Raw genomic sequence first — 27,783 nt, 5'->3', positions numbered from 1 at the left:
GTTGTTTAGACAGACTGATTTAGACAGTTAAAATTCCACTTGCAGCATGATACATTGTGGCTGCCTGACAGACAATAACATTGATATACAGGGCTAGATGAATCTCTAATTAGATTTTGGCAGCACTGTCACAGTCAGGGAAACTTTCCCTAAGTACTCCATTGAAATGATATTTTATGCAACCTCATGTAACGAAGGTCATCTTCTAATTAAGCAGGTCCCCTCAAAAGGATGTTAAACTTAATGTCCTTTCTTTGGTGGCCTTTGCCCTTGCAGTATCTGCCTTCTCAAATATACTTTTTGGATGACTTAGGTTGTATATTAAAAAAGTACGTAAAGCAAATAAAAATAGGTAGAGAGTAATAACTGAAGCTTGCACTGAATTTTATAGTATATGTAAAATTAGTTATAAGCTTGCAGACAACTGTCATTTGATAAATCATTGTTATTTATGTAATCAAAAGGAAATGTAGTTTAGAACCAGAGAATATTGGCATAATAATACCAATTTTCTGTAAATTTCAGCTTTTATGAACACTTTATAGTAACTACCGAATAAAAGAGACCATTAAACAAATGGAAAACCTATTTCCAATAATATCTACCTAAAATACTCTGGGTCAGTTTCAGAGCTGGAAAGAGGCCTGGGAGAGGCCTCTGGAGACTAGCACAAGGTAAAAGTGAAATAATAAGTACATACAACTGTGCTACAGGTAATGGCAGTACAACAAGACTGCCCAGGGCAGGTGTGAGCACAAGATCTAGAGTGCTAACTGGGGACTAGCTAACAGGCCTGCTGGCATACAAGGTAAAGAAAAGCTTTCCTTGCGGATGCCTACAAAGAAATTTACGATTCCTGTATCCCAGCTTTTAATGAATAAGGATCTGTTTGTTCCTAAGAACGTATTAAGAAATTACAGTGGAAGTTGTGTGGATTGTTCTACATCAAGGAAAAACAATAGTTGAGGAGAGTGGTATTTTGGGGAAGAACCTTCCCAAATGCCAGAGCTTTCTCTCCTTGCCCTCTGCTCCCCCACCATGTTCCTCTAGAGATGACTCTTCTGTTTAGCAAAGTGAAAGCTGCTGGAGAGCCAGTGAGGTCCACAAATTTGCCACTGAATACCAGAAGCGCAGATTTGGGTCCACTCTATCAGACCTTGTATGCATGTCCCTATAGAGATTGTTCTGTGGGGTTGTCTATGTGAGGAAGTTGGTGTGGTAACTCTGTGTGTGAAGGCACAGCATATCACACAAATATCCTGCATGGCCAGGCTTGGTGCCTTTTAAAGCAAGAAGATAATATACATGAAAATGAGAGTGGGAAGTTACTGTCTCTATTTTGTTTTCTATTAATTCCAAAATGGTAACATGTGGCATCTGCTCCACTCCCAGGCCAACGAGCCATTTTGTACAAAACCATCCTGCACGTTTATTTTTGAGGAGTTAGAGCACAATAAACTGAAAACCATATGAATTTCCTTACAGAAAGAAGCTCTGAGGACCTTGCGAAGTGCTGTGATCAGCTGTATTCACATAATAATCTCCCCAGAACTGCAAGAAAAAGGTAACTTCTTCATTTCATTTTCTTTTTCTTTTTTCTTTTTTCCCCCTATTTGCACATTTACTTGGAGACATTGTAATTCCATTGCCAGAACTACTACTACTACTTTTTTTTTTTTTTTGAATGCGTTATTGGCTTTGTACCAAGTGTTCAGTGTAGCAAGTATTCAGTGAGATCTCAGCAATTTGGAATAGAGAAGGTAAGTTTACTTAACTCTGCTCTGTAATGAGATTTGTGAGGAGAACTTGGTTAAGATCAGTTTATAATACCTAAACAAATAGAAGTTTTCCCTGAATGATCTTAAACGGAGTATACTCTGCAACTGCTAGCTCCTTAGTGCTGTCATGGTGAGCCCTGTGAGGGAAAGATACACCCCTCAGCGCAGTTTCAAGTAACCATTTCTGGGATGTTTGTCTAGTGTTCTGCCTACCCTTCTATGTCTCCTCCATGACTCTAAATTTACTTGCTTAGGCATTTAAGTCCTCTTTTAGGAGGGCAAGAGCTTAGTTTTCCTTAACAACTCTAGTTTGCCTTAAACAGTAGATTTGATACCTTCTCCACTAATGAAAAAGATAGGAGGCTGTTAGCAATAATACTATTTATATTGTGCTAATATGCTTTAATCCACTCTCTGCGCAGTGCTGATGGCTTAAAATAATGACTAGGCAATAAATTTTTATCAGGACAGGTGTACAAATAGTACCAAGCAGAGTGCTGCTCAGGGTCAGACTATGAAAAGAATGGTGCCCCAGATTATAGTGCAAGATGAAACTGTTTCATATGCTATTAAGATCTGATGGCACATGTTTTTAGCTTTAGCTACCAAGATTTATGTGCTGTCATTAACAAGGTCCATGTGTATCTTCTGAAGACAGCAGTTGCTCTGATTTGATTTATTAAAAAAATAAAGGGGGGGGGGGAGAGTGGGTGAGTGAGGGGACTCTTAAGCGTACTTTGTAACAGTCAAGTTACAGAAAAGTCCTTTCTATTCTTGAAGATGATCCATGGGTCTTCCAGACAAACCTGCTGCATTCCCATGGTGCCCCAGGTGTGCAGTCAGGGACAGAAGCCTTTATGCTCTCTGTAAGTGAGTCTTACCACAGCAATAGTCACCTCAGGTTCTGTTTTCAGAGTTACTCGTGCTTAAATAGGTTGAATCTCTCTGGCAGCCATTGACTTGAGCGGAAACCAAGGTTGCACTCAGCAGAATCCTGGCCTTATGTTTGTTGTAGTCCTCTGCCACTTCCAAAACCTCCACTAGAATCCTGAAATTCTTATCGTGCCTGTACCAGATGTGAGTAATGGCAAGAGAATTAATTAATCCTAACCTCACTACAGGACAGCACATCCTACTTGTGCCAATTGGCCATGATAGCCCTACTGTTTTATGTAGAGTTCCTTGACAAATAGAAAGTTTCCAGCAATGCAGACGTTTTTCATAAATGCTTTTTCACTAGGATATTATAAGCCAGGGATGATTTCATTTTTTGCTGTTTCTGTTTTGAGCGCTCCATTTTGGCTTTTTTTTTTTTTTTTTTTTGGCTACAAAAAGTTGGTTTTTCAGTCTTTTCCTCACATTTTAAAAGGTCTACACTTATCTAGCTCCAGTATTCACAGTACAACATCTAGTTTGCAACGCATCACACTAAGATATTTTTCAATAAATGGAGTATATTGAGCAGAAGGTGGAGAATGCTTAAGTTTAAATCATATACAAAAAGTAGTAAGTTAAAAACATGATTTAAGATACAAGCAAGAGGAAGGACAAATCCGTTCAACCTCAGTGGTTGATCACATGTTTGAATGAGTAAGCAGGCTTAATGAAATTTTTGTGTCTGAATAATACTATGTTAGTGTTTACTGAGTTTGTGCTATATGAACGTGCAGGAATCTGGCAGCATTTGCTCAGCAAATACGCATTTCAAGTTCTGTAGTCAAATAGGAGCTATTGCAATCTCAATAATGATAGCTTTCAGTAAGATATAATCAAAACATCCTGAAGATAGCAGGGCTATTGTAAAGTTATATGGGAGTCTCGATACCTGTACTGCATATGCTTTTTTCTCAGGACACTAGGACTGTGGCATAAAATATACAGTACTTCAGAATATTAAAAAACTTATTAACTGTCAGATGCAGAACTTGCCTGCACCATGTGCTAGTACAGATTTGTGCCATTTGATTTGTGGAAGCAATTAAAGATGGCAGTCAAATTGTTTCATTGTGTTCCTGGTTATAGTGCCAGATGTAGTCCGACCAAGAGAAAAGATGTCGGAGCTTGGCAAAATAGGTAGTTTACTCCTTTGGAAGCTGTAGTGTTTGTATGTCCTTCCAGATAGCTTTTTGTTTGTTCTGTTATCGTTGTACAATAATGAGAATCACATGATCTGTGTTTGATTTGGTTATAATGTTTTCTTTCTTCTAGTTAAACTGTAGAGATAAGTGACTGTTCAGTCCAAGGTCTTGGATTTTAAGTGAACAGCTAGCTGTTCCTTCATTCATCCCTTCGCACCCATGTGACAACAACGAGCATGAAAAAGGAAGGTAACAAGGTTTTTTGTCAGCAAATAGTGGTGCACTTTAAATCATAGCTTTGCTAGGATACTTGACTGTTACAAAGTACCTTCTACTCAATTCAAAGCACTTTACAAATGCTACTTTTCTGAGCCCCTTAGCATCCTTGTGCACCCAGGAAATATATGCTTGTTGCCAGCTGGAATACAGAAAAACAGAATGTGGAAATGGTTTTCCAGAGGTCACCTATTAACTTTAGGGCACAAGAGGATATAGAAATCCAGTCTCTGCAGTTTAATTACAAAATCTATTGCATTACCTGTTTGCAGGTTTTGATGCTTACTCTTTGTTTAGGAATTAAACAAATGTTCAATAGGGCATTTTCGCTGAAAGCTCTGAAACCTCTAAGTAGCTTTATCATTTCTCCTGTTGTCTTAGTCTTCTGGATTAGGAAGCCCCAGTTTCATCTGCAGCCTTAGAGAAGCTGAGGCCAAGGCATTATACAAGCCAGCCACCGCTCAGAGCAAACGTCAGACGGAAGCGTGGCCGCCAGGGTGAACGACTGGCATGCAGTGTGCCCTCACTGTGCTTCCCCTGCGTCCGTCATCCTGGCCCAGGGAGTGGAGGGGATGCGGAGGAGAGAGGCTACCCCCGAGGCTGCACAGGTGTCTGACTGGGGTGCCTCTGGCTATGTCTGTAGTAGTAAATAAAAAAGCTGGAGGACTGCTCCTTGGCTAGGAGGATCTGTTTATGAGGAAAGAAAGGGAAAGAACTTGTTAGCATGTGGCTGGACACCATATCCAGTGAAAACTTTTGCAGCAGGGTGCATTTTAGCTGCATCATGTCACCAGTCATGGCTCTATTTGGAGTAACAAGAGATTTAACAGCAATGAAACCGAGCAACATCTACCACAGCCTCTGGGAAGTGTAGTTTGTTCATTTATGGATCTCTGTTGACTGTAAGAACATAGCCAGCAAAATTCACGGACTAGGTGCCCTGTTGAGGAGAGAGGCTTTTCCATGGGGCAGTGGAGGACAACTGTGTTAAGCTTCTATTCTACTCAAACCTCTGCAGGAGCCTTTCTCCCTCCCCGTCCCCCCCCCCAGGAACTAGTGAGATTATGAATACCCCTCCTTTCCTACCTGATCACAGCGTATGGATTTGCAGCCTTGGAGATTTACTTTGAGTCCTAGGACAAGGCTAAGTCCTGAATCTGCAGAAGAAAAGGTGATGCTGCCATCGCTATCCTGTCAGATCAGACCAACAGTGAGGCAATCTCTAGGGTATCCCTATATAGCAGGCAGCTGGTGTGAACATGAGCAGGTACCAGGATATTGCCATTAACACCAGAAACTGGGATAAGGCCTCACTCCTCAGGTTTGTTGTGTCTCGCTTACCTTCAAGTGAGGGTCTGACTGGAAGCATCGGTGGCGGCTGAAACAGCTCTACATGAGGGAACTTGAGATGAGACGACACAGCCAGGAACATAGGAGATGCTTGAAATGATTGTACTGACCTTACTAATCCTCCTTTCCCATCGCAGACTGGGGATTTTTTGTTTCAGAAGACAAATTACGGGAAATTGGTATGACGAGAAGGAGCAGGCATGGTACTTGGCTGCGTTTCCTCCATGGAGAACTGACTCAGAGTGGGTCTGAGGGTGAAGAGAGGAGAAACCTGAGGGCCTAAGTTCATGGTTGGCAAGCGTTGCTGCTGTGGTGGTCAGTGGGCTTTTTCCACACGTGTACGTGAGGGCAGCAAGGTTCCCAGAGCTTGTTTGTGTCTGCTGTGCGCAGCACAGCACGTTGGCCTAGATTTTATTGCTGTGACCTGAACTCGTCTTTGCACCACAAGGGAAATACTTGCAGTGCTTTACAGATCTCAGAGACAGTCTCGTTTTCTCAGCAAAAACTAATATATCAAGCTAATTTACTGCTGTGGTGTGTTGCAAAGCCTATATAATATTGAGTAAACATTGTTGGCTTATACATTAACTGTAACTAAAACCCTGTGCAAACTTTATTCTCGCTTCAGAATTTTCCTTGAAGGGGTGACTAAGAAGAGAAGGGAAGGTAGTGGGATATATATACATATATATGCGCGCGCGCGCACACACACACACACATATATATTTTGGTCTGCCAAGGAAACCTTACTCTTAAACTTGACAGATCTGTTAATTTTAGGTCAAGTGGCAGGAATAGTTTGGAGCTTTCTATGCAAATCATTCAGTTGACTCCTTTTTATTGCCAAGATGTCTTAGCAGTGTTTAATGTCGTTTCTTTTTCCTACCTTGTGTGTGAATATAACTGAAGAGAGGAAGAAAATGAGACTCTAGATATTTGTCTGCTTTGGAAACTTGGTAGAGCTGCTGTGCCTTTGTATGGCAAAGGGCTATAATGTTTTGGGTGCTCTTCTACAAAAGGAAACCAGATACTTATTTAATTCTTTGAATTTATGTAGGATTGCTTATCTGAGGACTGTAACATGCTTTACCTCCGGTAATTAATTAGAAAATAAACACTCGTGTAAGCAAGATGCTTTAAAAAGGAGGCAGGATGTCACCAGTGTATTGTTGTATTAGGTAGAGAAACGCCGCTGTTTGTTAGTGTGTCTATTAAAACCATAGAAATTCAATTAAAAAACCTGTGGTCATTTGTTAACGTTTTCACCAATCCTGTTTTATAGATGAGCAGAGTAAGGCTGTAGGAGGTTGAGTAGTGAGCCCGGTATCATGCAACCAGGCAAATAAAGCAGTAAGGCACTGATGAGTGAAAACGGCAGTGGAATAAGTGCGTGTGGCAACCTCATAAATCCAGTCCATCAGAAGAGGGGGCGGAAACACCATTGCTTGGGAATTTTAAGAGTAGACTGGTTGTTCTTTTAGAAAATATCCTCTCGGGAACCTGTCCTAGAAAGATATGGAAAACAGTATTTTTCTGTGTGCAATTCCTGTGAAGCATTTTTTTTTTAATTGTGTACGCTTCTATTATTTACGATAACGATATGTTCTAGTTTCAATGGCATTTTCCCGATTTCTCATATGATGATGTCCCAGAGTCCTGGGAACATGAAATACCCTTAATCAAAAATGTAAGAGCTTTATATGTATTCAGGACATACTGCTCTATTGAGTAAAATTCATTCTGGCTTTACTATGAAAAAACTATCTAGTGGATGAATGAGTGTTAACCTTATCTTTGGTAAAATTGGTAAATATTGAGTGGTAGGAATGAACAGAAAAAACATGAGCTACTATTTTGCTCAAAGTGAATATTAGTATCACTTGTTCTGTGTTTTATGGTAAACTAAACAAAGTTTTAAAATTACTGTTAAAAGACAGTAAATTAATGGAAAAATTCTTTCCCATAGTAAACAGCCAAATATCACTGCTAAGGTAGAGTCTGTCAGTAGTGACATCAGCATTTAGTCTTGAAATGCAAACCCTTGTGTCTTCTGCATGACCGGGGCAGCCCCCAAATAGTCATTGAAAAGCATCTGATTCTTTCGTTTAGAGAATCTAAACACGTTCTGTCACCCTCGATTTCTGCTGCATGGGGCCAGATTTTGGGGGAAAGAGCACTTGCAGGCTTCTATCTTTCGATCCACATTCCTTTCCTTCGTAGGATTTTTACTACTTTTAAGCCCTGTTTTGAAAGTGTCACAGTCTGTACGATCTGAGCTGTGATGCTTTTTGAGTTCACTAGGAAACACAAGATCATTTCTCATTGTTTCCTTTCCACTAGGAGGAAATAAAAAAGCAGCCTCTGGACTGTTTACTCTTTGTTCTTCAAAGAAAGTCAATTGAATTACATTTCATTTTTTGTCAAGTGCAGTCAAAGGAGAAGAAAATGGGCAAGCAAGCGAAGTGGCAGTCCATCTCTACTCATTTTTGAGATATGAGGACCTAGATTTTGGATTTTCAGGCCTTCTCAAAAAAAAAAAAAAAAAAAAAAAACACTTAAAAATGAATATTTTGTATACCACTTAATTTTCTGCTTGAGTCCAGAGATCAAAATTCTACAGCAAATCAAGAGTTTTTTCTGGTGTTGCCTAAACCAGGACCCAGTGAGCAGTATAGACTTAATCTAACCACTAGTGAAGGCAATAGAAAGAATTCCACTGACTTTGGTGGAGTCTGGATCAGTCCCTAGTTAAGAGATTTCATTTCCACATATATAGAATAAATCATGGGGAAAAAAATCTTTTTGTTTCAGATTTCATTACATGCTCAGAATTCATACCAGTCTTTTTAAGTCTTGCTTTTGGAAATTCTTATCCTAGTGTTAGAGGAATATAGCTTGAATCATACAGAAAAAACTAAAAAGAAATACTGTACTTACTACAAGGGAGAGGAAGGCAAGGTGGCTTATGACATGCAGTTATGAGTCTGCTACGTTTTCCTCAAGGAGACTGCTGAATTATTGAGATGTGCTTTCCTAGTGCTTGGGAATCTGAAATCCCCTGTAATTTTGTAATGTTTTTAGTGAGTTCATATTTGATATAAGTATTAGTTACCATTTGCCTGCAGTAGAGAATATCCATGTTTACCTCTTCACCAAAAGGTCTCAAAATGCTTAGCAGAGGTAAAGGGTAAGGTAAAGAGCCTTTGAACAGCAAAGTTGAGCAGTGAGTGCATGACGGAAGGAGAGGGTAACCTGCATGCTCTGTTTTCCCACCCATGATTTTACTCATTCAGTCACTATTCTCATCATTTTATGAACAGCTAGCAACCTTTTTCAATGCCAATTGGATTTTTCAGATAAACCCGCTAATTTTCATTCTGCAATAGAAATCAGCTTTCAATGGTATTTCAATTAACCTTGCTATTAAAGAAATTGCTTTTTGCCAATACTCAATGGTTGGTTGACATTCAGAGAACACATGATAGTTTAATACAATCTGTATTGAAAGAACAAGCTGCATTTGTTAGCTCTGGACTATTTCATGTTGTTTGGGGACTTTTCAATATAGCTGACATCATGCAGACTGAAAACAAATGCACAAAATATTGTGACTTAGAAGCATTCAGATATTCTCTGCTATATTCTGTTTCATTCAGGCGTATATCATATGTGTTGCAAATCCTGTTTCTATAGGTGACATAAGCCTTTAGATAGCTTATATATCTTATGTTTAAGTAATTTAAACTCCAAGAGTTTATTTGAAAGGTGCTTTTTCCATCTCTAATCCAATACCATCCAATTACTTCACTGTGTCTATCTTTATATTTAGCATAAGGGGGATCAGCAGTCTTTAAGTAGATGTTTTGTTTACCAAAATCCTGAATAACCAGGGCTAAGCTGCCCAATAGGCATACTTTCTGCTGTTTCATTGGCTTTTTCTGTATTCATTTTAAGTACCTGTATTTGCTTTTGAAAAAAGTGAGCACTTAAGACTTGACGTTTAGACTTTAACGCGTGGGCCGTGTCTGTAAGCACAGCAACTTGCAACATGGTTCAATCTGTGAGTGACCCTGCATGATTGTATGGGAATGGAAAAATCATGCATGTGGAAATCATGCACATTTTGCCTATGAAGTTGTTCTTGAGGAATTTGAAAAGCTGGCTCTAGATGTTGTTTGATTTTTAGTTGGTATCTGACTAAATAGAGTTTTTCAGTATTGCGTTCAAAGCAGTCCAGCCTGTTTTTAAAATGTCATGGTTTGTTTTGAGACAAAAAGCCACGTTCTCTGCCTCTAATTTGCTTTTTTTTGTTCCTGAAGAACCCAAAGATTAAAAACATCCTGGTCAGAAGTGGGCTTTTCTGCTTTTACAGCTTTAATTGAAATCTGAGCCAAACGACTGGGCCAGTGTTTGAGAACCTGAATTTACTGAAAAGACTGATCTGAAAGTACTACATGTGATAGAGTAGAGCACTGAGTAAGAATAGAATAATAATAATAATAATAATAAAAAAGAGACAGCCAAGTTGTCAGCAGCATAACAGTATTTTAGATAATCCCCTCCAGGGCGTCGTCTTAACAGCAACCAGTTGTGTTTATCCAAAGATTAGTGCAGAAACTTTTGATTTTACTGTGCATGTTTCCCACTTGCTTTTAAAAAATTCTTTATATACTTTTATATATAGCACTTAGTATTCCGTGTGAGGCAACACATTGATCTAAGTTTTGTTAACAGTGCATTTAATATTTGGGATGAGAGCTGTAGTAAAAGAGAAAGCAAAAATGTTTGGTCCTGTAGGCTGCTTAAGTGAGGATTAGAGCCAAACTTCTGGGTCCCGGGAAATTGGCTGAGCCTGGATACTCACAGTGTCAACTTGCACGTACAGCACATCGACATCATTTAATTTCTTAACGTGATCTTTTTTTTTTTTTCAAGAAGCTGTTTGCCATTTGAGCTCTGCTCACAAGACAAGAAATCAGCTGAATCAGTTAAAAATAAAATCTTCCTTTGGCTTAACGTGACAGAGTTCTGCTCATATTGGAATAGCAGAGATCTGCTTTACTAGAAAGAAGGGAGATGGGGAGTGGTAAGAATATGGCTTTGAGCGCTGCCCAGTCTGGTTCCAAAAAGGAGAGGAAGGATTTGCCAGCAATTGCAAACAGAAGTTTGAGTTTCTGCTTGTTTTTATAAGATTTTTTTTTCATTTTAATAAACATTTGAATAAAAATGTTAGAAGGGAGCTGTCAAAGAGGCTTATTAGTTTTCCATCTGATTTTGACACCCTTACCAACTGTGAAGCCTTGTTTAAACAGGAAAGTTGCGTTAAAGCAATATAAACCCTGAAGTAAAAGAGTGGCTTCATCTCAACTCCTTTATTGGATCAAATCCTTGATCAATTGGAAACAGGTGTAAGTTAAAATGAAGCAGGAGTGTTCACACTGAGATTGGCCCTGGTTTAAACTAAATTGATTTTTCAGATCAATTTAAATTGAGCTGGTGCAGTTTGCTCTGTTATTTAAATTAAACCAGCAGGGGTAGTCTTGGAATGAGAGACTGTGTATGATGAGTAATAGCATCTGAATCAAGGCCATTATTATTATTTACGGGAATCTACTTTTCAATGAATTATTTTTTTCAAATTAAGGGGTAGCAGCCATAATAGGCCACTGGTGTTGGCTCCATTGATAATTATACCATTTTTCTCCTTTTCATAATTGTCCTAGTATGAACTGTGCTATTTTAGCAGAAAGTGTTAATTATTTTATCAACAATTGGCAGATCCTGCTTCTATTTACTGGTTTCCCTTTAACCAAAACAAAGATTACAGGCCCTATTCCACAGCTCAGCTGCTAAGTCTTTACTAAGAAACTTGGGAACCCCTTTCTCATGAAACACTGTGTAAAGCTTTAAGCACTCTTTGAAGCTGAGTAGTATTAAATGATAGACAAAAAAAGCCCTCTGAAGAATTGGTGCTTAATTACAACTTAATTAGCATAATTATGCATGCTAATAGCATCTCAAATGAATAGCAGTTGTCAGGAGGTTGGGACCATCTGTAAGAGTGTCGGATTAATACATCATTTTTTATTTCTAACAACGCTGTAACTCTTTCCCTGAAAGTGATTTTCATTAATCAAGTTCATTTTTATTATACAGAAAATTTGGCATTTTTCATTATGGGCCATTATCCGTTTCCCCATGCAGTCCTAATACAATACTAATGAGACCCCATGTGGCTACTCCACACTGACAATGGTAGTACAGGTGTATTATTATAATTGTTACAAACAGCGCGGTGTACCTCAGGACTAGTAGAGTTCTAATCTCAAGATATCAGGGTTTCCACTTGGTACCTTCCCTTGGGGCCAGTACAATTTCCAGAGCTTTATGAAAAACATACATGTTTGTGGTTACAAGGAAGCGGATTTAAAGAGATAGGAGCGTGTTTGTTTTAGAGCTGGGCAACTTTGAAGTTCAGCAAGCTGCTTTTTGAGGTTTTTTTTTTCTGACGCTACTAAGCGCTGGGCTCCAGTGGAATTGCATGCTCTGAGGAGCTGCAGCCCCAGCCGGGATGATGCAACGGATACTCTGAAAGCCTCACTATTTACTTACAAAGGTGTTGTTTTGTGCGTGGAGATGATCAGATTCTAAAAGCGTTACTCGCTATAAAGTGTAACAATAAAGTAGCAGTGGAAAAATCATCCTGGATATCTGAAGACCCCAGGTTCTGGTGGTACCCTGCATGTATGTGCACACACAGAGCTGCATTTGAAAGGTTGGGGCGTCTTTTGCATTTAGTCAATTAGCCGTGCTCTGCTGTCAGCTGTACTACCAAAAATCCAAAGCACTATGATTTGAGTCTATGGACTTAATTCATATTTACAGTGCAGCAGCTTAGTGCATGGCTGACCTTAACGCTTGTGTTTTAGCTTTAACTAATTGGTTAATGTTTGCTTTGTAGAGTCAAAAAGCTCTGTGTAAGCTCTAAGGATTATTTTTATTTAGTGGCATATTGGTATATTCATACTCAATGTTTGTGTTTCATATTTTTGTGAAATGTGCTGTTTTTTTTCAGATGAGATTTTTCCCAAGCGATTTTTTCTCTTACTTTCCTGAATAGCCTTCTGAAAACTAAAGGCCTTCCAGTAAATTCTGATTTCCTCTGGTGACCTGACTAGGGAATGCACGGAGCAGTTTTGGAAATGCATTTTGAAGGAGAGGGAGTGAGAGGGAGGGGAGGGAAGGACAATCAGGGGAGCTGCTCCGCCGGTATTTATTTATCAGCTGCCAGTGGGAGCTGCATGGTTCACACTGCACTTCAATCAACCCGAAACAAAAGAACATTGAAAATAGCTCAGCTGACGCAGTCCTCGTCATAACTCAGGACTCGGTGGCAGGCGCCAGTAAATCCTGCTCTCTTGTTGTTGGTGAATATATTTGTGCATATAAATCCCTCTTCAGCGTCTCCTAGGTCTAGGCCTCCCTACGGGCCAGCCCCAGCAGCTCTTCCCCACTGCTCAGCCGGGCTAGACCGGAGACAAACGCCCTGTGGCTTAAGCACAGGTGGAGATTGAGCAAACAGGGCCAGGCCGGGACCGAACGAAGATTGCATGTAAATTAGCCGCATTAATATGTAAACCAAAAGCTCCGTAGAGACTATTTGTCCTGGCATACAGCTACTCACAGCATGCCATGGACCCTGGGTAACGTATCAGTAGTACTCCGAGATTAAACTTCCCTCTCGACGTCTAGTGCATTTGAATGTCATTTTACAGTGAAAATTTAACGTAAGCAGACAAGATGGCATTAATGCAGGAAGTGGAATTGCTAGGACAGCACCACAATTTGTCTCCTGTTGGTTTGCTCTTCAAGCACCTCTTCAAAATCCCAGGCAGAGCAGCAGAAATGCTCTGTGGTTCAAGCCGACTGCATCATATATAATCCTATTATTTCTAAGGAATCAGCCCAGCCTTTGTCAGTGAACTCTTTTGATATCTCTGGTGTCTTGTTATTAAGTTAGCCTGGGAACTGTTAGTTTCTTTAAAAATTACAAGACGAATCCATGCATGAGCTGAACACGCAAAAAGGCACTGATGGTGTTTGTGGTGCAGTTAACTACAAACAAATTAAAATTAGAGCCTGTTAAGAGTTACCCCCCACCAGTTTGTAGGTGAACATGGTGATCTAGTAGTGCACTCAATCCTGAGCATGAGCACTCTATTTCACTACTTCTGGGCATCTTTTGTTCAGGGATTTTAAGGTAGGCTTAGTTGTACTATTGCCTTGGATAATGTTTTCTGATGTCATTAAACACCTCCTAGAGAACTAAGAATGGAACTTCAAAGTAATGTCACCTGTAACATTTGCATTCAGATTTTCTAAGGAGAAATACAAGCAGTTGCTACAGCCTCTCGACAACATAAGTTATTATTTAACTCTGTAAATTCCCTGATCAAGCCAAAAGGTCAAGTTCTTAAAAATAAATAAAAAAAAAGGGGGAAAAAAGAAAAAAGTATGTGTGTGGGCAAATCCAAACAACCCCAAAATTAGAAATAGAAGGAAACTATTATGCGTTACCTTCTTTTGCCATGTTTTCCCCTCAGCTTTGGAGTTAATCATGGAATTTTGTCAGAGAGGATAATGCATATTTTTAAGTAGTTTGACTTTTCCGTGCACAAAGCCTCCAGCTCTAGCTGTCCTCTGCAGATTTTAAACGCTATGTGCCGGTGAATTCTTTTGCCCCTAAGTGATCATATGAGCAGCACCAGACCATGCAACGTAACCAGAAAGAGTTGCTGGAGTTCAACCTGAAATATAATTTGTCAAGTGCAATAGTCCATTTATGGCCTTTCAAATACTGTTGTAGTGTCTGCTGCAAAAAATTCTAATACATTTTATGTAAGATGATACTATGTTGTGAGGACTTTGTGTATCTTACAATTGACTGTAGGTGTGTTGCTGAGGTGGTGGAGCCTGTGAGGAGCAATGTGCAGTCTTCAGTAGCGCTGAGCAGCTTGCGCAGCCTCTGCCTTTGGTCTCTGCGGTCGGGCTGACATGGACTTGAAGGAGCCAGGCCATCTTGAGCCATTTAGCTGCTGCAGACAAGCATGAGAGGCTGTCCCCTGCGGCTTGGAGGAATCTCAGTGAAGAAAGGAGATGGCTAAGAAAGCTGGCTGTGTCTTAGGGATGAATTTATTGCCTTATTTTGAATTGGAGTAATTCCTTCCTTGTTCTTTTCCCTCCTCTCTTCCAAGTTCTCTTACAGTTCTGGCCTCTCACCTCTAAAAGGTAATCTTGGGACAGTTTGTTGTCTCTCCCCTTTCCATGGTTCTTCCTAAGTTTGCTCTGCTGCAAAATGTAAAGGCATTAATTTTCACTAATAGCACAGAATTTCATGGTGGGAGCAAAGAATGAGAAGCCTGACAATACTGAAATCTCAGATGGAAAACACTGTTCTGTCTAAGCCTGGTGCAAGGAAACAACTTTCTGTCATCTGTATGAATTTTGCTTGAATCAGCTTCTGCAAGTGGAACCCAGAAAGAGCTCCTAGGGTATGGAGTGACTGCAGGAGCGCCTGCGCGTGGTGGCCAGCTCTGATGAAGTTCTAGCACGTGGAAACTGAAATGGCTAACGGGGATGAGCTAGTTCTTGGCCCATGGGGAGAGAATCGCAGGAGGAGAGTTGTAAGTGGGAGCAAAATACGGGCTGCACGTGGCTGTGTTTTGATGTTATTATGGACAGAGATTATGTTTCATAGAAATAAAAGAATAATAATAAACTGAGTGTACGGGCAGAGTTGGATATGTATTTGAGTATTAGTCTCAGACTATAGGTTAGTCTGCAAGTTCATACTAAGCATATATTTTGAGAAATTCGTGGCTGTTCAGAGTCAGTATTTACTTCGTTGTAAACAGAGTTTCAGGCCATGTTTCCTGGACCTGAATCCCAGTTTTCACCAGATTTAGCAGATTTGGAATTTGGTGTTTTTCTTTCGAGCTACAGTTATGTTGATTGTGATGACTCTGAAACCAAGCAAGAAACAAAGCCCCAGAGATACCGTCTGTTGCACAGATCTGCAGGCCTCGGAGTGCATTTGTGTATGTTCCCGCACTCAGGGACCGAATAGCCAACTGCTGACGTGGATAGTGCGTCTGAGCACCAGGCGGGTAACGCCTGAAGCCTGTGTTGATCAGGATGTGTGCGACAGTGTTCTTCTAAGCTGGACAAATTGTATGCTAGCTGTGGGCCCAAGAGGAGAACTTTCCAGGCAGGGGAATCAGTAACACACTCTGTTTTGCTGCGTTCTGTTTCAGCACCTAGGTTACGATTTTGCCTGGAAAAGTTCCTAAAATGTGCCTTTGTATTAAAACCTACAGTATGATGTCCTATGGAGTATTTACCTGGTGACAGTGGTACAATTTTGCCAGCAGGTCCCCAGTGTCTCCTTGGAGTTTAGAAACATACCACTAAAGTAAGAGAGTGCGTGTGAAAAGGGTCGGTACAGCTGGGGAGAAGCACACTTGTTGAGCTTTAATAAAAGACCCGTTAGTTGTGCGGTTTACAACATTCTTATTAATGCATAAAACTTCTATTGTTTCTTAATTTACTTGAAAGGGTTGTTTAGGCCTTTAATTGGCCTATAACAATATAGTGATAGCAAGTTAGATTTCAATCAACATACTCATGAATTGCCAGTATTTTAGCAATAAATTGCTAGCTAATAAACTTCTTCTAGCTTCCTTTGTAAATGCCAACTAAAGGCCTGAACATTCTTTGCAGATTTAATTGCACATTTAGTGCTCATCTAGTTTTGAATTAATTATATGCCAAATGGATTTATGTTCTATGTACTTAATAAACCTTGGTAAATGCCCTTTTAACAATCAGTTGGTATTTAGGATCCTGTTTGTGTAAAAAGAATGACTTATGACACTGGGTCACGATGTTTCCACCACATGTTTACGTGCTGATGGTAGAGCACAGCTTCTTGGGTATGATTCAGGACCAGAAGCTGCAGAATTAAATGAGCACAGGTGTGAGTTGAGTGGAGGCTTGTGAAGATTTATTATATCACAGCTTAATTCTGTAGTCAGGGAATGGATTCTGTGTAGGTTTCTGTGATCCAGAGCCCGCTGAAGTGAGCAGATTGGCTGATGCTGGTTTCATTTGGAATTGGGCTGTGTTGCAAATATAGGACAAGGAAGCAGTATGTGGCACTGCTGCAGCAGTAAGAATCAGTGGCTTGAAAAAAGAGCACCCAACTCCCTGCAGAAAAGGAAGAGAAAATCTGTATCAGATTGCTTATTTGGCATCCTTCATAAGAGTCTACTTTGTTTATTAGCTTCCAGCTAGTAAGTGTCTAAGAAATCTGACTTTCCTATCCAGCTAAGTATTTAATAAATAAAATTAAAAAAAATCTGTCAACACTAGTCATTTAGGCCTCCATTATAAATGCAAGGATGGATGTTTTGGTGGGTAAATTAACTTTCCGTGGGAAAATTGCTTCTAGAAAGTTGAGATTTTTCCCAGGCCCTTTTGCTTTTAAAATGCTAAGCTTAAAGAAGCTCACTAGACCGCTTGTGTGCGTGCTCTCCCCAGGTTCTGGGGATGTTCTCTACCTGGGACATGTTGAGAGCAGCGTGTAATGTGTTTAACTTTGTGGCTTTACATATTTAAGCATTCAAGTTTTTTATTAGCTAAATAATAGCAACCTACTCTTGAAAGATTTTGCCACCTTTAACGCAAACAGCAATGTGTAGGCTGCAGGCCTTTAAAAATTTAATTATTGACCTTTATTCATTTTCTCTCTCCTATGCAGATAACGCATCATTTAGTGCATTTTAATATGTAGCAAGTGCTCAGTAGTGCTATTTCAGGCAGATATTGCTGTCGAGCTGTAGCAGTGCAAGAGCGTTGGTGTGACAGGGATCCCCGTCAGAGCGGTGCGCGGCACAGCAGGCCCCTGCCCTCTTTACGCACCGATAAAGGCCGAGCAGCTTGGGAATGCAGAGGTGGCTCAGGGCGAAGAGAAAAGGGCAACAATAAAATGAAAAAGCAGTTCCTTAGGGCCCAAAAGCGAGTTCTACATAAAACAGAGCTGTATAGGTTCTTCCACTGCTGTGAAAACATCGGATTTCCCTTGCTGTTGGGAGGTCGGGAAGGCAGGTTTACAAGCGCCAGATAACTGATGCAGCAGTGTTACTGTAGATGTTCCTGTTTTGTCCCGGTGAATGCCATTCAAGTAAACTGTAGCCCTGCCAGACTGAGGTTTTTAAATATCCAAGACTTCTGGAAAGGTCTCATCTCTTACTTTGCTGGATACTATAATAACCTGAGTGTAAATTTATTAACGTTATCCGAAGAAGGTAGGTGTTGTGTTTTGAAATGGATGCACATTAGACCATGAGATTGGTGGCTGTGCGAGCAGGCTGCAGCATACCACGTCGCAGTCATTACTGCAAGATAATTGCCCATGCCACTAGTTAAGTGCCCGAGTGATGCAAGGGTTGTTGCAGACTGATAAAATCAATTATCATTCATTAACGGCTACTGCAGAGTATAGCCAGTATATCAGGTGTTGATTTTTGAGTTAAAAAGCTCTCTGTTTGCATGTGAAACTCGAGCAGGTATGAACAGAAGAAGAGATCACATTTTAATGATCTCACAGCGTGCGTGTTTGATCAAATAGGGGAAATTGGGCTTAGCTTACTGTCAGGTACAGTCTCCATTACAGTTCCAAGCTCAAACTGACCATCAAGATTAATTTTGCTTGCACTGCACAACATGGAAAAGTAGATGTATCATGTATATTAATGAGCGGTTCTGCCCACCCTGGAAGCGATATTGCCAACCCTGAATGCTCAAAGACCAGAAGCTTGAATGACAACGCCAGTCACCAGTGTTGGGCGCTGTTTCACTCACAGGTCTGTAAGCACCTTTCAGTGTTTTCCTCTTGCTCTGATTCTTCATATCCGAGGGGGCTAGAAGTTGCGATTCTCTAGAGCTGAGCAGTTGTCTTTTCTTAAATACCACCTCTCTTGGGATGGGTGACAAAGTTGCAGGAACTAGCATGGTCTAGCTTTAATGCATTTTCCTAGAGGCTTGTCTTTTGTCCTACCAAACAAACCATGGCATTTTGAAATGCTGTGCGATAATCTTAACAGGTGGATTGTGCTGTCTGTACACTGCAAAAAGTGTATTTTAAGCCCAGTTCTGTAGAGGAGTGTTCCACCGTCTCATGTTTGCTCTTTTTGTCAGCCTCAGATTTGGCTTTGCCGTTTACTCCCATTCTATTGGAAGATCTTCCATAACTTAAGTCATCTAGATTTGGGACATGGCAAAGTCCTTCCCGGGAGAATTTTTAAATTTTTTTCTGAGAATTTATTTTTGTCCGGAGAGAGAAAACATTTGGCAACTGAGGTTGAATTCAGCTCATAATTTCAAAAGGCAAACTAAATTAAAAAGTTGAAGCATTTTGCTTGGAGATCTTTTGAAAATAAAATGGTTCTTTTTATAAATGCTCAAGACTTCATTTTGACATTATCGAAAGATGATCCTAAGATGGTTCTGGTTAGTAAAACAAAGATTCTGCACTAGAAGGAAGAAGTTAAACAAAAATGCTAAATATTTCCATTTGGCCCCAAATAAATTGTTTCCTTTTTGTTTGTTTCATTCTGAAAAGTGAATCTCCCTGGATATGATAAAGTTCAAAGAAATCACTAGCACAGAGGGAAGTTTAGGGAGAGGATGAAATGCGGGATAGTCCGCGAGGTTAGGAAATAAGCAACACTGCTTCCTGGATGGCTGAAGGTTTGAAAACTCCTGTGTCTCCGAATTCACTTCGTTATCAGGTTCTCCTCATAACAAAACTGGCTGTTTCTGTTTCAGGAGTATTTTCTTATCTGCCCTGTGACAAAAGGGCTTGCTCTTTGGCTGCACACATCCCCCGTAGGTGCTTGCTTTCTTTTCAGAAAGTCAAATTCTGCAGCCCGTGGAGCGCCTTCGCATCGGTGGAGCTGTGCCATCCCTAGCAGATCTGGGCTGTCTCTCACCTTCCTGATAAATCCAGAATCAGGCTTCTGGAATGTAGTTCCCTCAAAGGCACTTGGCAAGCAGATGGAGGCAACTGCTAGCCCTGCTGTGGAGTTTTGGGGACCTTGGATATACTCACCGTGCCAAGGCCTAATCATTCCGTCCTCTGTACGGAGCATCTGTTCTGTCCTGGAAACCTTTGGGAAAACCCTCTCTGCTATAATCCCAAAGAGCTTGGTTTTATCATGTAATTTTCCTTTGCTAAATGGCCTAGAGCATCAAGGGACATCACTTCACGTATGTATAGCTGAAAATGAACAGTCCACAACAGTGCCAAAGAACTGCAGATACTAGAGACGGACCCAGCTGCAACTTGTGCTACTCAAAGGATTTCCATGTGTAAGTTTGGTTACTCACATCATTAAGCATTTGGAGGAACATTCTCCGTGCTTATACATCATCAGCCTTTGTAATCATGTTAGCCCTGATCCCTGGAGCTCTGCTTTGCGTTCAGGTGGCAGGCTCCATAATTTATCTGATGCAGGCACTTCATGACCCAATTGTGTGATGTTCCAACTTTTCTAAGCTTAGTACAAGTTGCCTGCAGAAAAATGGCCAAAAGGTGAAAATAAATGAACTCTCCCGTATGCTGGATATATTCTGCGCTTCGCAGTCAGGGCCAGACTGAGTGGTGCTGAGGCCTCCAGTGGGCAGACTCCAATTTCTGGCACTGATTTTAAAATCGGGCTTTTAGATAGTAACCTAAAAGCTCACTGGATAGGTCAAAAATGACCTTTCTTTTCTTTATCATTTTGTAAGTTTTTCCAAAACTTATTCCCTTTAATGTTTCTAACATGCTACAACATGTCTGTACTTTTACTGCGTACAGTTCAGGCCAAATGGAGTTGCTATGTATTTTAATTAGAGGACAGAAATAAAGAGCAGCTCCAGCTTCTATGGAAATTTCTCATGCAGAGCAGAGGCAGACTATGTAACCTCCTGTACTTTCTTTATCATCACAAATGGCACAGTTTTTTGTGACTTAAAAACAGCATTTATAGAAGATCTGAGCAGTTCTAGGGTTTCAGATCGTTTCCTTTTATTCATACTTATAAAGTTTAGTACTATAAAATAGGCTATTTTTTTCAGTAAAATAATTACAGCCACTGCCATGGAACTTAAAATTTTCATACTTCAGAATTTTCCTCTTTCCTTTGTTCCTTTATCACCTGTATGCTTTTTGTGTCCTTGTTTTTTTTTTCTTTTTATCTTGGTTTCCTAAACTTATACTTTTTGGCCTATTTCACTAAATTTTACAGACAATAAAGGTGTCAAGGTTAAGTGCCTTAAAGTTTTGTGAAAACAAATGTCTGAGTGCACTCAGCTTTAATTATATCCACTCAGGAACTTGTTCTTGAGACCAAAGAAGGGTATGAAGATAAGATTAAGTTCCAGTGCTCATAGAACAATTTTACTTAAAATTTTCTTTTTGACCCTGCAGTTTTCTGAAACTCCTTTAGTGACAGAAAAACTACTTGTGGCCTAAGGGGAAAAATAACAAGCAGAAAAATAAACCTCAAACCTTTTGGAATGATTATTTAAATTTGCATGAAACTGAGGAAAATAAAGGAAAAAGAACAAAGTCAGCAAATACGTTTTTGATATTTCAGAAGTTCAAAAATATTTGAAAGAAAACATAGTGAATAAGTTTTGGAAAGGTGAAAATTCATTCTATCTATGTAGAGTAGGAACTGCTTCAAAGAATTTGCACTTCTTTTCCCCTCCATTTTTGACTGGCCTTCGTTTAGTTGCTCTTCTTACATCCTAAGTATGTGCAGCAGGTACCCTCAGACCTGCTCCCTCCTGCTGCACTTCTTGAGCAAATGATGTGTCAAGAGGTGCCAATATACTTGATTCCCCAGGCAACAGCTGGGCAAAGAAGAGTAGACCTTCGTTTAGTGGTTGGGATAATAAGACAAAAATTTACACCTAATCTTTTAGCTGTTTCCCTCACTACCCTCCCTTACTCTGTCATCAGCGAAAGCACAGACCTTTTGGTCTTCTGATTGTGGAGGTGACGTGAAGAACTGGAGCAACGTCTTCCTGGGAGTCCCCTTTTTGCCTTTTAAACCAAGGCAAGGGCGAGCTGTGGAACTGAGCCTGAGCTCCATCTTCAACATCTGGAAGAAGTCAGCCGAGACGGAGGCCCGAGGCCTGCTCCAACGCCCACAGCGAGGGAGCGTTCCCCTGAAGTCCTGGCCCTTCATAACTGACCTCTCTGTGTTGTGGCTCTGATGAAACTCCTGAAGGGAAACACCCCATGCTTGTATCCAGAAAGTCAGGATATATAAATTGAGCACATCAAGTCTTTATCTGAAGAAGAAATCAGTAATGCCCACTTGTTGCTGGGCCTGTCCAATCCATCCAAATTAGGGGGAAGACATCTCCCCTTCTTGCTTTTTCTCAGAGCTAGTTTCAAGCCAGCAAAGCCCTCTTATTTACTGTTCCCTCAGCTCCACTGTCATCGTAATGTAACGCAGCCGTGTTGGAGTTAAGCCTAGTCAGGGTATGTTTGGTTTTTTTAAAAAAGCTTCAGAGATGTAGAAAATTGTCCTGTTGCTAGAATAGAAAGATTAATTTTTATTTGCAGCCCTCATGTTAGTGTGTTGGACAGATGCATAACCTTTTGTGCCTCACTTTTGCACCCTCGACAAGGCAGATAGCAGCTGCTCCTCTTAGCAGGACCTGGTTTGGTCTGAGGGGAATGCTGTTGGTCTCACTGAGCATCATGGTGTTTGTGGTACCTGTTTTGTGCTCAAATGTTGCAGTTCTCTCTCTGAGAGCAGCCACAGGCTCCTTTGCCAATGGGAGCTTGAGCTCGCAGGACGAAGATGCTCCCTTTGGAAGGAGGAAGAAATATTATTATTGACTAATGTTGTTACTGGCTCTAAACTAGCTAGCTTAACTGACTTGCTAACATATGTATGTAATTACGGAAGATTCCACTAGAATGAATGGGATTAATTATAAGAATAGGATACATCATAATTGGTTAATACGGTTAATAGTGGTTTACTTTTGTCTTATTTGGCAAGGCCAAAATGGCAGAGGGATAAATGGTAGACTGTTTGAAAGGCAAAAAAAGTTTAAGTAAGTCACTTGAAATAAAGACAGTACACATGATTTCATTCACAGGTGGTACTGCAAACTTAGTAGTAGTGATTATCCACTGTAATGCCTTGGAGTGGACATTATATATTGCAATACGGCAGCACAGCAGTTGCTGTTCTTTCTTGTGGCAGATAGCTTCTCTGGTTTGCTGAGAAAGGGAAAATGTAATTCACATTCACTACAGACAGCTTCTTCCTCTGCTTTTGACATTTAACCCTATGCTAAGGGGCCCAGAGCCTGCTAGATCTGAAGCTCCCACTGTTAGTGCTACATAGCGTATCAAAATTCCTGACTTCCAGCAACCAGGGATTAGAGTGAAACAGAAGTCGGAGAGAACGAGTTTCTTGTCATCTCTTCTCTTCCACTATAGTAAAGCTACACTTCCTGCATTCCCTATAAATATTTAAAGCAAGAACAACCAATGTTTAAAGATTGGGGTGGAAGCAGAAGTCTGCCCAAGTCTGCGCCTCCATGAAACCCCTCCAGCTGCTCACTGGGGTTTGTAGCCGTGGATGAGGCGGAGAGAGCTTGCCAGATAACTCATCCCTGTTTCTGCAGCTTCCATACAATAAAACCTCATATAATGTCTCAACCTGAAAGTTAGTCTTTTATCTCTCCTCTGGGCGCATGTCACTTTTGGAATGACAGCTTTAAAAAGCTTAAGAAAGTTGGATAAATTTGTAGCAAATCCAAGTATTTAAAAACACGGAATTTCCTACCAATGTTCCCAGACTGATTTTGCTTCCTGCCCTTTGTGGAACCCAATGCCCATCCTTCCGCTTTTATATCGTGTTAGCTGTTGTCTGAGAGAAGTTATTTGGAGCACAAGGGTTTTGCTGAGGAACTCGGGAAGTCCATGGCCTCTGCCTCTGGTTTCTCAACAGCCACTTTAGAGGCAACAGGACTTTCTAACGTGCCTATGTCATGGCCTGTAATAGCTTGCCTTCCACGTGCGCTGAAGAAGTTAGTTGTCCATGTTACCTGTTCTTGCCTGTGCTTGGTGTTGGGGGATTCATTCACTTCAATGTCTTTTACTGAAAGCAGAGATCATGCAGTGCTGCTTTTTCTTCTCATTACTAATCAATGACTGGGCAGGGGAGAGCAGCGTGCGGTGGAGATGAGTCCATGTGAATTGTGAAAGAATTGTTTTTACACATGAGAGAGCAAGTGGAGAGGAAAATACTGGTTTTTGAAAGGTTCTTTCCACTCTTTATTGCTCTGCTTAAGGAGAATTGAAAGCATTTTGTTTGAGTTCTGGCTCCGAGGGGTGAGTGGTGTGAAATGAGAGTGTTCATACTAAGAGCCCAGACTGACTTGTAGGTCCACAGATTCATGACCCTTTCTCTTGTTAGGCAGTAGGCTTCGTTCTGTACCTTTCATCCATGTCACATGCTTAATGGGTGGCTTTGTGCTGCCTATGAGTGATTCCGAGGTTTCCTTCGCACCTTGATAAGGCTCATGTTTGAGCGGAGTATGATGTCAAGATCTTAAAGACTAATCAAGTATTTGGAAGACTGTATTGAATTGCATGGTGATCAAGCTTGTATTTATGATTTTATTCTGGATAAAGAGGCATCTGTAGTAACTCAGTGCAGCCTGAGAGAGGCTCCTTAGGACTTTTGAAGATGACATTTGATTTGCAGTCAGGCTAGCAGAGTTCCACCTAGACAACACATAAGATTTTTTTCTACAAAAGCTCTCTTTAGGAAAAGATTGTATTATAAATGGTTTGAAGCATTTCTTTAGGTATTTAGTAACATCTTTAAGAGGTTAACAGGAATCTTTCTGCTGCCTTCAGAGTGCTAAATAAGGCATTTATTTTCCCCTCTTTAAAAACAAAACCTTGTTGATTATTGTTTGTGTTATTCTTCCTTCTTTTATTTCTGCCTCTGAACTCCTGTCTGGTTTTAGTCTACTGAAAAAGAAAAGAAGAAAATGCTGATAAGTGGAGACTGGACTGCAGATGTATCAGCTCTGTGATTACCTTACTATATTTGGACATCGAAACTGAGAAGCTGCTGCCAATTGCAGCCAGTCCGTGGGGACTGGTGAGTCCTGTCAATGAATGTTGTTCGATTCCTTTTCTTACTAGCTGCTGTTGCTATCTGTTTGGACCTAGTAACACCCAGGTCAATAAGTGAAAGGTATGTAGATACAGAGTTTCTTCCGCTTCCTAAGCTGCTGGCAGAGGTGATAAGCAACAAATCATGTGCTATTACTTGGTGAATCTGGGTCACAATCTAAAGGGTGCATACACCTAATGTACTTCTCTCAGCTGCCCTGCCTGGATTAGTTACATTATGTTTTTAATCAGTGCTCTTCAGAATTAAACATTGTGAAATAATTCTTCTCGGGAAAATGTTTGACCGTTACCCCTGTCTTATTATGGAGACTGTAGATCAGGTGCCATAGCTGGTTTATAGTAAAACCTTCAGATTGACCTGAGCTGCAGAATTCAGCTGTGGGTTTGGAGGATTCGTCTGACGTGTTTCAGGTAGTTCAGATCTGGGAGGTGGGTTAAGCTTATTCTAGATTCGATTTAAGTCAGGATTGGGAGTTTTGTTAAAGTTCAGGAGTGTTTGCACATGTCTACACACACACACACACAATCCTCCCAAACATCCTGCTGGTGTAGTTCTGTAGACTAAGCTGATTGAATTAAGCCTGAGTCCTTTCATACTGTCACATGTCGGTGGTTAATGAACTGTTGCCTGCAACGGTTAACACTGTGTGTAATCAGTCATTAATTGTAGAAACAACTGATTTCAGGGAGTTCATGGCAATTATGAAACATTTGTAGTAGCAGGAGTGTAGTGAAATTAAAGCGACATGCTTTAGTCTGGATGGAAATGCAGCAGCACGGCAGTGGAGGTTGCCTGGATCTCAGGAAGGATATGGTAGGTTCTTCCCTGACAGTCACTAGAATCAAAAAGCATTAAATATCTGTGTTTAAAAAAAATGAGTAGTTGTTCCTGTTGCAAATAATGTTAATCTAAAAAGTTTGCAGGTGATTTTGCTTGTGTTCCGTTTGGCAGGAGTTTGTGCTTTCAGCTCACCTGAGGACGCGTGGAAGCGTTAGCCCGGCGCTGGGTGGAGGTGTGGGGGGCGATTTCCAATCCTTACTGAATCGGTTGATAAACAAATGTAACGCCACTATAAAGCTTAGAAAAATTGCCTGCTAGGAAGACGTGAATGTTTTTATGCAGTTCCTGCTTTCAGAAGCTTGAGTAAAGGATAGCCCTGAAATATGCTAAGTCTAAATGCTAAGGTTAAATCAGCAACATCATCAGTCAGGCTGGCTTTGCCTTCAACATCCAAAATTAATATCATCACAGAATCTCTCTTTCTTAGCCCTGTCCCACGCTGACAGCTCCTCGGTGAAGGTAGCGAGGTGGCGCACGCTACCTGAGCTCCATATGTAGCCTCTCGGCTTCTGTTTGATGCAGATTTATCACACTTACAGGCTAAATCTCACTAAGCTACAGAGAGCTTTTAAGACAATTATACTGCAGTGTCCCCTTTCTGCAAGAGTCACAGTTATAATCTCACTAAGCAGCAGTGGAAGAGTAAGTTGGATAATTAATCTGCAGTCTTTGCCTTTCATTTGTAATGATTTACTTGCTTAAGAAAACATAGCGCGTCTCCTAGGTGGCTTGCTGCCTTAATGTAAATCCTTGATCTGTGCAGTTTTCCTTCTGGTTGCAGATAGCTACTCCAGTGCTTAGCAGCCTGGGTGATGCTGAACGCAGGATGCGGTGCGCTCAGGCTATCCAGACCTGGGATGATAATTGATCTAGGCGTCGGGGTGAGGTGCTCGACAGCCTCCTGATGGGCTGACGTTTGCAAAGCCTGAACAGAAAGAATGTGTGGGGACTAGTAACTCATTGAGAGAAGCTTGGGCAAAAATGGCCTCTGTTTCATTACTCCTCTCCAACTCGAGCAAATTAATGTGTGCACAAGTTCTCCTTGTGACTACTGACTTTCTCTTGGCAGGTATGGTTTCGTGGTGTTTGCCAGGCGTTTTGGGAAAAAGCTCAGCTGCATTAGGGTTAGCAGAAATATGGCAGTTGCTCTGGTGCTACCTGATTTTGCAGTGGAATGTTTCATATTAATTAAAACAACAAGCTATATCAATTTCTTCCCCATTTTGCTTCTGAGAAGGAAGAGAGAAAAGAGGGAAAAGTGCTTTTATCCTTCAATTAAGTTTAGTTGGCATACTCACAGCCTGGATCAAAGGCAACTTCAGAAAATAAAACTGATGTAAGAAATATGTCAGGTATATTCTAATGTAATCTTAAAAAGAAAAAAAAAAGGAAACTTTACTATTGAAACTCCCACTTTCATTCCTTTTTCTCTGGAAATTATAGCAGGTCCTGGTCCTGCCAATTTATAGCATTGGCAGCTTCAAGCTTCAGTTTCTGTTTTTGAGGCTGCATTTACCCATGCTACTGCTAGTAATGTTTTGTAGGCTTCTTGCAAAAATGTACTCACTAAAGAGATGTAAAAAGAGTCATGTTGTCTTGGATCTGTTCTCGCTTCTCCAATCCGCCTGCCTCGGCAGAGTGGTGTTTGCCCAGCGAGGGGACCGGTGCGGGACGTGCGCGCGCGCTTGCAGCTCGGCCGAGGTCAGAGCAGGAGAACGCTCTTGTAATTGGGGCTCCAGGCGAGGGCTGAGTGCGAGGGAAGCAGGGTCTGGCTCAGCCAAAGATTTTCTGTGTGATCCTGGTCAAGTCACTTAATTACTTTTGCCTCATTTCTCGGTTGTACGGTGTATATCCTAAGGCTTCAGTTACCTGCCTTGTCTGTTTAAATCAAACTCTCTTTGAAGCAAGGACTGTGCAATAAGACCATGTTGTTAATTGGAGTCTCTGGGTGATAGTGTAATTGTGTGTAGTGTAATAACAACGTTCCCCAGCAATTTGCATCAGCTTTGCCACTGTATCAGGCCTCCACAGTGCTTGTGTTGAATATCAGTGCAGAAAACTTACGCTTGCCCATTAGATGTGGGCGATATCACTCAGGAGACTATCCGTGACTTCGCTGATGTCCACAGCTAACCTCTCCTTTAGTTTTTCTGGGACCAGGTTTTCACCCCAAAT

The 27,783-nt window shown here is 40.8% G+C and overlaps 1 long non-coding RNA gene across 2 annotated transcripts in view; it reads left to right on the top strand.

Moving 5' to 3' along the window:
- LOC134146118 (uncharacterized) overlaps positions 1-27,783 on the top strand; it is a 132,159-nt gene that overhangs the window by 88,657 nt on the left and 15,719 nt on the right. For both annotated transcript variants that reach the window (XR_009959780.1, XR_009959779.1), the window contains exon 3: positions 1,486-1,564. This is a non-coding gene — a long non-coding RNA (uncharacterized LOC134146118). The remainder of the gene's footprint in view (positions 1-1,485; positions 1,565-27,783) is intronic.

Source organism: Rhea pennata, chromosome 13 (genome assembly GCF_028389875.1).
Source record: "Rhea pennata isolate bPtePen1 chromosome 13, bPtePen1.pri, whole genome shotgun sequence".
NCBI classification, from domain to species: Eukaryota; Metazoa; Chordata; class Aves; order Rheiformes; family Rheidae; genus Rhea; species Rhea pennata.
The sequence above is the reverse complement of the archived record's forward strand: the minus strand, read 5'-3'. Positions and strand labels throughout refer to the sequence as shown.